Here is a 10672-nt window from a genome sequence, read left to right on the forward strand (position 1 = left end):
GGCGGGGTTCCCTGGCCAGCAACAGCTTTCCTGCTCTGCCATGTCCCTTCCCCTTGCCATCCCCTCCACTACTGCCTGGGTATGTTGCGGAGTGCCTTGCGTGCCTGGGGAACTGACCCAGCTGAAAAATAATCCATTAGAATAAAACCAAAAGGGACCATTTTCAGTGCCATCTCTTCCTTAGTGGCACCCACTGCATGGCTGGAGAGGAGCAGCCAGGGGGTGGCCTGTTTCACCCTGCACTGCTGCTGAAGAAAACCTCCCACAACCCTTGGCCTTTGTTGCATGAAACCACAGCCTGAACATGGGCAGCTTCCTTATGTGTAAATTAACTGTATTATCATACTTTCTTTCTCAGCACAATTTTCCATTCTGAAGAGAAGGCTGGTAATTTTTCTTGAAAATTCACATTGTTTTGTTAGCAAATAAACTCATGTTTGACACAACATCCACCATGTCTGCCAGATCAGCAGGGTCTCCTTTCTCTTCTCTGGCTCTTTTCCCCCTTGTTTGTTGGTTTGTTTGGGTTTTTTTCCCTTCCAGTATACTCTTAATTTAGACTGGACCCTTCTATGCCAGCAAGCCAGAGACTTGCTTTGGGCAAAACAATTTGTACACTAGATTTATTGTCTTCCGCATCCAAGCCCATCCAAGTTTCTTTCTCTCTCTCTTTTTTACTCTTTACTTTGAGCTTAGTGTTTTGAAGGAAGTTGATCAAACTGAGCATTCTTGTGATTTTGTGCTTGGTTGCCAAGAATGTCAGTGATTCATCCCCCTGTAAGGAAAAGTGCTGGCAATAAAACATTCCCCATTCCTTCTTTTTTACATGCAAAATACTGTCGCTGCTCAAAACAAGCAGATCTTTTTACTCAGAACAAAGTGTTACACTATTAATTGCATGACAACTAGAATTCTTTAAATACCTTTAAGCTCTATTCTTAGAAGAAGGAAATATTACCAGCAGAGGCCTTGAAAGCGATGAGGTGTAAATTACAAGTGCTAGTAAAGCACAATGAAATGGTACCTTGCCTCATATCCTTCATATTGTTACCTCACCCTCAGCAGGACCAAATTCCAGCAGTTTTTCCTTTGCACTTTGTGTTGTGGATATTTTAAGAACCCTTCAGGGAAATGCAAAATAATTTCGGTGGGTAAACTGTGTTTTTTACTTGAACGAGGGCAGTGCAGAAGCTGAACAGTCAGTTCAGTGAAGGGAGTTTAAGGTCCCAGTTTGTCTACTACAGCAGTGCTGGTGCAGCTGGACCTTGGAGCCACTCCCTGGGGACCTGTCACAGCCATGTCCCCTGCCTCATGCCTGTTCCATTCCTCTTCTGCTATGTCACTCCAGTGAGTGAAGATTTTCACATGTCCACCAAGCCTGGTGTTCTGCACACCAGGCTTGTTTATAGTTCGAAGGTTAAAAAGGTAGTTTAAGATTAAATATGTATTGTTACAGACAGGAAAGCAGGATTCACATTTTCTGAGAGTCTTTCTTTAAAAGCTATGGTATTAGGAAAAGACTGCATTGCTGTTTGTCATAGCTTTGGCTTTGCTCCTGGCTGGGCCAGGAAACAGTGCACATGAAGTATAATTTCCCACATTCCAGAAGTGTCCCTGCAGACTTGCTCATGTTTCATCAGTGACACACATGTAGGACCAATAACATTCGCACCTGATATTTTTCAAACCTACCCAGGACCAGCTGTTTTCAAGTACCTTTTTCCATCTATTGTCCCTGCCAGGTAGTCTCCAATAAAGCCACTCACAACCCCTCATCCTGATGGCTGGGTTCATGGGCTTGCTGTCCCAGCAAGAAACCCAGAGTGAAGAAGCTATAGCACCTCCCACAGCTGTCAGCATCCAGTGTGTGCAGAGCTAAAGAAGCTGTACAACTCAACTCCTGCAGAGACCAAGAGGAGGATAAGCTTCAGTGTCCCCAGAGGCAGGTACACAGCCCCTTCTCAGTGGCCTTCCACCACTGACACCACCAGAAATTACCCATTTAAGAAAAAGCACTCAAAGGATGTGGGATGAAAGAGTATTCATCCAAATCCAGGCATCCCTGAGTGCAGATAGAGAACTTCCCCATGAATGACCAAGGACTTCATCTGACATCTAAACATAACATGAAAAGTGTGTAATGTCATCACATGCCAAAACATTTGCATCTGCTGGTCATAGTTCCAAGAAGAACTACAAGCCACAATAACAAATGCACACATCTTCCCCTGGTTGTGCAGCCCAAGATGGAAGAACACCCATGAATCCTTCCTGAATTTCCCTTATGTTGCTGGCTGAAGCAGCTTCGATCAGTGGCTCCGTATGGGCCTGGGTGAAGCCAGACCCATCGGGAAGAAGTGATCAGCAGACAGGTTACTGTACTTTAATGGCATTTTAAGACCTGGCCTATAGATAGGAATTTGTATGTAAGAATACTGTGCCCTGTGTTCTTAATATTCCACTCTTCTATTTTCAAACTTCCATTCTTGGCTAATCATTCATCTCTTAACAGGTAGGGAATCTATCCATGCCTCTACTAACACAATTTTTGCAATTCTTGTATTTGAGATTTTCACCTCCTTCTATACAGTGGTGTCTCTTCTTCTACTATTTATTTAATAGAAAAATCTGAGATCTCTTTAAAATAAGTATTAAGTGATAAAGGTCTTGTAAAAATCTGAACACCTGCATTAAATTGGTGTATCAGCTGGTAATTCTTACTCCTTTGCATTCCTTGAGCCCAAGTAAAACACTGGAGTATATTTTATTTTGATTCATATTGAGCAAATGGAATCTAAGAGGTGTAGAAGAGCCACTTCTCTTGCTCTTCTATGACCTGAAGTTTTAGACAAATAAGTCTGAATTATTCTTAGCATTGTAACAGGGGTAACAAAGCATAGACCTGACTGTGAAGCAATGTCAACCTAAGGTATTTTTTTTTCCCAATCCACTTATTTTTAAGTAGTTTCTTTTCTTTACTTCCCCTTTCTTCATTTGAAAGAATTTCCCGCCAGCCATTCTGTGAGGCACTTACCTATTTTTTGGAGTGCTGCACTTTCTTACACATCTTGTGAACACAAAAACGAACACTGCTTATGGCAATCTGAAATGTCACAGTCTGTCATGCTGTCACATGAAGCATCACATCGTGCAGCTTGTCACTTGAAGGCAGTAGCTTATGGACAGATGTAATTTTCTGACTCCAGCTGAACTGCTGCAAGAGGATGCCCTTTATCGCCATTCCCTCTGGCCCACTGATGTGCCAGCACAGCCATTGTGTGAACACTTCCTTGCCCGTTCCAGGCAAGAGGAATAAGATTGCTGAAAACAATTTTAGTATAAAGTCTTTGTTAACATGTTTAATTGTAAAAAAATCTGTGGAGGGCTCATTGTGACCAGCCCTGTCAGGAGAGTTGACAGAGACAGTAAGGGCAGCACTGTGGCATGGAGCAGCAAGTGTAAAAGCTATGACTTCTTCCCACTGGCAACCTGGCTGCAGGGTGCACCTCTGTCCATGCCCTTGTAATCACTCATCTGTAACCCCAAGGTTCTTCCATTGCCCTGCAGCAAGACTTCATAGATTTGCAACAAAATGTCCTTTAAATTTTCCCAGCACCTTTTGCCATGTGCAAAGCGCAGTATCATACAGCTGATAACAACAGGCACCAGGACATGCAGAGATCATTATTTCATGGTCAAAGGAATGGGCATGCACAAATTTTCTATCAGCTTCTCTTTCTAAGCTATTGTGATGTGAGGAGCCAGTGATTCTGCCCTACTTTATGCCTACAGGACATTCTGTTTTACTGGCCCTATTCCCACCACTATCGTTAAGATTATGTCAGTGTTTCCACTAAGCACTGTGTCTCTGAGGAGCTTACAGTAACCAAGCTGTCAGAATTCATTCTGGGCTCAAACTTCACATATTGTAAATTGCCAGTGATGGACATTTCCTTTCTTTAAAAAGCATTGAGGTAATTGATATTGCAATACATATGACATGGCATTCAGAAAAGAATCTGGTTTCAAATTGCAGTATTCAAAATGTTGCAGGTAATTTATCACAGCCAGAATATTTTGGTCATCCGTGGCCACTCAGGCAGAAAACCCAAAAAAACCCCAGCAAAACCAACCAAACAAAAAGTTACAGAATTGTATTTTCTGACCTGCCACATTGAGCCACAAAAGAGATTTCTGTGATGTAGCTGGGCTGTGTCAGGGTGCTGAGGCTTTGTTTTGTGCCTGACAAGGCTTCCTACATGGAACTACCTATTTTGGAGGAGAAATTCGCTTGACTCTTTGCGATGATGCTTCTGAAGGCAGGAAACATGTAATGGCTTACATGACACCAACCTTTGTTATGAAGGATATGGCAGTACTCTTACAAACCTTCTGCAGGGCTCTGTGAGCCCCAGAACAAAATCAAATAGAACATTACTCTTGCTGTGGTTGACGAGAGAGGTTGTTGGGGTTTTTTGGGGGGTTTTTTGTGGTTTTGTTTTTTTTTTAATTTTAGGTTTTTTTTTTCTTTATCTACAGCTCTGTTGTCATTAAAGTATCAGTGTGAAATGCCACAGATATGGCAAGATTCTTTATATTAAGACCCATTGTTCTCAGGCAGAAAACAGGGAACCAAGTATCCATTCTGAGTGTGTGGGACCCAGCTACCATTTTCAGTAGCAACCGTGTGTGCCACAGAGTGGGAACTTCTAGAGATGTATGGCAAGCTGAAGAGCCGCATAGCCAGGGAGATGTGTATAAAATAGGTGTACTTCAGTATATTCCATCAGAACCCCTGGAATATCCTACTTTAGGCAAAGAAGCTTGAGTCTTTTAATATTATTCTTCCACAGGAAAAGAACAGATATTTGGGGAAAGATACTAGGATAACCATCAACCTAATCTGTTAATGCTTATTCATGGAAACGTTCCCACCAAAGCTTGAGCAGGACTGTGTCTATCCAAAGGAGATACTTATCCCTTTCTCAAACTTGTTGTCTTGTTCAAGGATGGGATCACATTAATCCAGGAAGCAGACAGGGAAAGGATTTGTCTGCACAGGAAACGTAGAAGACAGTATCAAGGACACCTCTTGCTGTGGTGTGGTGATGGTACGAGGGGACAGGCTGGCTTTGCTACACAGGGTGTTTGAGGATGGTGCTGCTGCCCTCAAAGCAGCTGGAGCAGGGGCTGCAGCTCAGGCAGCCCCTGTGCTCCCAGGGAGTGTGGGCCAGGGGCCCACGCTGCCCACCTAAATATTTGCAATGAATTACAGGCTGACAAACTTCTGATGTTGTCCTCTCTATAATACACATCTTGTCCACAACTTTTAAAATTTCCACTTATTGCAGTGACAACCCATTTATTCCTTCCTTGCAGTGTATGAACCTTTCTGTATTGAGGTAATTTGATACAAACAGTAGGGGGGAAATCAAGAATCTATGGTAGAGTATTACCCAAGTTATAAAAGCAGTTTTGTTACTCTATTGTGTGTCTAAAATTTCTGGAACATTGTAGCAGATGTATTTTATAGAGAAATGACAACACATTTTAATGAAATCCAGGTTTAGATTCTGGCAACATTTCTTCCTTAATTTTATATTTTGTAACTGAGTCTACTACCCCATCAGGAAAAAGCAACAGAACATTTAGTACATCTCACCATCACACCTTCATGTGTATCTGTATAGAGAAGAGAATAACTCTACTTGACAAAACAGGAGTTACTTTTTATTTGTACTTGAAACTGAATTCTCTCTTCCTCTGCTGACAATTCCAAGTTCCAGTTTGCTCTGGTTAAATTAAATTCCAGGTTAAATTAAAGGAGTTGTTAAAACTTTTGCTGGACCTCTCTTGCATAACACATACCCTGTTGTTGATTTAAATTGTGAACAGTTTTGCACTGTGTTGGTGTGAAGTGCTGCTCTCCAGCTCCCTCCTCACACTGCTGAGGGGATGCAGGCAGTGTCACCTCCTGTGTCCCTTATAGGTGCAGGGAGCAGCACCCTGGGCAAAAATATAGAGGGAACCCTACTGATCTCAGTTCCTGTGCCCAGACCTGTCACAGAGCACTGTGGCCAACTTTCTGAATCCCTCACAGAACCAGATGCATCACGTACAATTAGCTGTCAGGAATTCATTTGTCTCTGCTAACTATGGGTAAATCACATTAAAAATAAAATAAACATACATATATATACACACACACATATATATATACACACATACATACATATATATATATACACACATATATATTTGTTTTATGAGAACATTTCTGACACAGGAGCAAGCATCTCTGCCAAACAGTGTTTCTCAAAAGTAGAAAGACTCCACAGGCTCTTAGACAAACTGCTGTAGGTATTTAAAATGAGCAAAAATAATAGAATTGTGGGTGGCAAAGCTCGTCTGCCTAAAATACTATTCATGGAAACATTTTTTTCTGAAACTGAAAAAAAAAAAAAAAAGCATCCTGAGGGTTCTCTTTCAGGAAACACCTGATGTGGAAAAGTTCCATCCAAAGGGCAGAATTGTAACATTTGGCCACATCACAAACAACTATAACCAGGGTCTCACACTGGCCAGTAATGGGGCAGCTTGTTCACCAGGCCCACCAGTGGCTCTGCCCTGCGTGCAATGCCTGGGTGGTGCCCACTGAATTCTGATACTGCCATGATAACAGTTAAGGAAAATCTTGAAATATTGTATAATGCTAAATAATCTTCAAAGTGTTTTTATCAACTTGCGGTCCTTCTGATGGCTTTAGAAACAAAGAAGAAGAAAACACACATGCAAACTATGCAAAAGCATTGATGCCTCCTGAGCTGTCAAGTCTTGGTGCTCCTGTATTAGGATCCTGCCTTAGGGTCTCCACATACTTTATATAGATGGCAAAAGGGTCATTTTATACATAGCTAACCAAGAGCCCATCCTGCTGGCCTGTACCACACTGAGACCTTCACCTGCTGGCTCATGTGCAAGCTGAACACGACCACAGAAGCCCAACAGTTACAGTGCATTTTGTGAGCCTAAATCATCTCTGATCAAAATGGGGCAATGAGCAAGAACTGAAGCTTAAATGAAAACTGTGTAATTTCCTAACAGTGCTATGGACTTCTTGAAATCTGCACTAACTGTGGTATAAATTACAGCACTGTAATGAAATCTACTGCATATGAAGCATTCAGAACATAAAATGGATCTGTAATGTTACTGTGACACAAAATGTAGGAAATACCAGGAATCACATTTGCACAGAAAATGTGATGATGTTGTTACCCCAGCTGTCCAAGCCTGTTTGCAGTAGAAGCTCCATCTAGTTTGAGACTTTGCTCACTAGGCTGATGGTAAAGATGTTTGAAAGACAGTTGTGCTATTGCCAGAACAGGGTAGGTGAACCTTCCACAATCAAGACAAACACCAAATCCTCTACCAGACAAACTTTATGGGATACGTATACAAAAAATTAAGGAGTGGTAGAGAGTCCAGGTTAGGAAGAACTCACAAAGTCAGTCCAGAAGTCCTGGGAGCCTTGAGAATCTGAAAACAGCATGGTGCAGAGGGTGAGGCTAATTCAGCTTCTTTGTACTGACATTCAATATACTTCCCAGTCTAAAAGGTTCAGAGTTCCTTGTTCTGGTCACCTGTTACAATTTTTCTAGTTCCTTGAAGGTTTACCTCAACGGCCAATATCCCAGGTCCAATTATGCCATTCCTTTCTGTACCTTCCCAAGGACACATTTTATCTACTATCATCTTCTCTGTTCTGCCTAGAAAGGTTTAAGTCACCTGATAGCAACTGCTCCTTCTGGTTTTCCCTTTCATTCACAATTTACTTATGGTAAGTGTTTGACAGTCTTCTTTATGGTGAGAGTGACAAAGCACTAGAACAGGCTGCCCAGGGAAGCTGTGGAGTCCCTGTCTCTGCAGATATTCAAGACCCACCTGGATGCAGTCCTGAGTAAAGTGCTCCAGGGGATCCAGCCTTAGCAGGGGAGTTGGACTAGATGATCTCTAGAGGTTCCTTCCAACTCTGGCAATTCTGTGATTCTGGTAAATTCACACTTCTGAGAACACTCTTCTCATTTCCCTGCAGCATTTGTATCTGAAAATAAGTTTGATTCAAAATTTGGGAATCTCCTTTGCAACAATAAAGGCTACTTACTTGCTGGCATATAGAGTCCTACTCTACCTCACTGCTGCAGCAAGGACCTTTTATCTTCTCTGCAGCATAAACTGTGTATACTTATTTGCACATATATACACTGTTGGCACAGAACATAGGTTTTGGGGGGTGAGGGGTCCTTCCACTTGTCAGGGACTCTAAGAGAATGTGAAGGGAGGGTGAAACCATCAGCTGCCTGGCTGCTGCTGAAGGGACAGACACTATTCCATTCCCATTTTCTCCCTCCATCTCCCACCTACTCCTGGGCACTCACTTCCACGTGTATCTTGCACCCAGTCGAGCAATCCTGGAATCCGTTCAAAGTGTCAAAATGCAACAAACTAACAGAAAACCAGCCCCAGATGAATAGTTTTAATCTTAAATTAGGAAGCAGAACCTACTCTCAGAAGCATCTAGCGAGGGCCACACCTGGCAGAAGGGAGGGAAGATCCCTCAGGTGACCTGAGAGCAGCAGGGAGAGAAATCCCCCTCCTCTGACAGGAGTGACGTAGCGTAAGAATCTAACATTTTAGACTGAAAATAAATTGTAATTGTTAATACAGTTAATGAATAATAAAGATATCCTTGGATTTGCTTAAAATGCAGGCACAACGAGGTCAGTTTTCACATAAAGAAAGCACTCAGAAAGTTCTAGCAGAAGGAACTACTTAGACTCATAACAGAACTGTGCTTTATTTGTTACAGCTGTTCCTCTATGATACCTGATGCCAGACATAAATTCCTTTGTTTTGGAAATGGCTGTTCACACACTGAGCCCAAAGCATGTGTTATCAGGGCCGATATAATTGATGTTAGGAGTGTAATAAGCTGTATCGTTGCCTGGAAAATCAAACCCTGCAAATGGTGGTGAGGCTGAGTCATTCCCCTGGGTAACAAAATGATGATATGCTGTAACTGAATGTAGATTAAAAACTGCATAACACTACCCAGGCTGGCTACCACAAAAAGGAAGTTAGTAAAAGCCAAGAGTGAACTCTAATAGGTTGTTGGTTCTCTTGTCCTGCGTTAGGTGTGTCATAAATGAACATTAAAAAACAGTGTTATATTAGAAGTCAACAAGAGCTTTATTTATTTATTTTTTATATAGCATGGACTCATAACCCTTTTTGTACCCAAAAGCCTTAGAGATTAATGTTTTTCTATTTTCCTTCACTATATATATTTTTTTAATAACGAATGCATTGGAAACATGTATCTACAGTGTTTGGAAGTGTGAAATCAAACTGCGAAATCACCCTTGGAGCACAGGTACTGCAACAATTGTAACATTTAACAAGCATATGCTTTTTTAATAGTGCAAAATTGATTTTATTTATTTCTCTTGGATACTATACTTACACTTAGGAGAGCAGTCAGCACGGGTGTAAATTCACCCTGGATCTCCTTACTCAGAGAAACACACTGCAGAGTAGGGACCTGGAGACACAGCATAGAGTTCTCTGTTGTGCTCTGCTGCAAGAATCAACTGAGAAATGTGTGAGCAGCACAGGAACACCATGAGAATATAGCATCAAATACAGCTCCATGAGGTGGTTAAGGGATGGAAGCATCTGTCATATGAGGACGGGATGAGAGAGCTGGGACTGTTCAGCCTTGAGAGAGATGGCTCCTATCACTGTGTGTCTGACAGGAGAGAGTAAAGGAGACACAGTCAGGCTTCTCAGCGCTGCCCACTGACAGGAGAAGCCAAGGGCACATACTGAAGTAACAGAAACTTAATTTAAATATCAGAAAACAAATAAACTAGGGTTTTAGTTTGGGGGTTGTTTTGGTCTGTTTGTTTGCTTAAATTGTGAGGGTGACCAAGCACTGGAACAGGCTGCCCAGAGAAGTCTCCATCCCTGACACACTCAAACCCCACCCGGCCTTGAGAAACCAGCCCTTGCTGGTCCCACTCTGAGCAGGGGTTTGGGCCAGGCAGTCTCCTCCAGAGCTCCCTTCCAGCTCTTCCAGGAGCCTCGTATTTTGCAAGTACATGTATTTCTACATCATTTTACATAATCACTTTATTTCGGTTTACTCTTGAAATAAAAAGTAATAATAAATTCACAGCACTTGAGAAAGCAATCTAAGTGTAAATCCTGTGAAAACGGATGTGCAGCCACTGATTGTGAGCAACAAACAATTCTCAACGTTTAAAAACAGTGACAACATCAGGCACGTAGCTCTCTCCTCTTTATTTTGTAAGGCACAACCACAGGCTCAAACCTAACCTCACAGAAGACCCTGTTGCTGGAAAAACGAGGCCATAAATGGCAAGTGTCTGCATTTGCTGCTTCCTGGATGTGACATGAAGAGAAGGTACGTGCTAAATATGATTTATCCCTCTCTAATTTATTCTAATCTGCTGCCGGTCACAGCGGTTTATGACCTTGTTCAGCTGTGTCAGACACCTGAGCCACTCTGGCTCCGGGTGGGAAGGAAGGGCCTGGTCCCCTCTGCTCTTGCCCCGCCCCCTCCCCGAGCCCCGCCCCCTCACTGAGCCCT

The sequence above is a fragment of the Chaetura pelagica genome, unplaced genomic scaffold (genome assembly GCF_000747805.2).
Source record: "Chaetura pelagica isolate M959 unplaced genomic scaffold, ChaPel_1.0 scaffold85, whole genome shotgun sequence".
Taxonomy (NCBI): Eukaryota; Metazoa; Chordata; class Aves; order Apodiformes; family Apodidae; genus Chaetura; species Chaetura pelagica.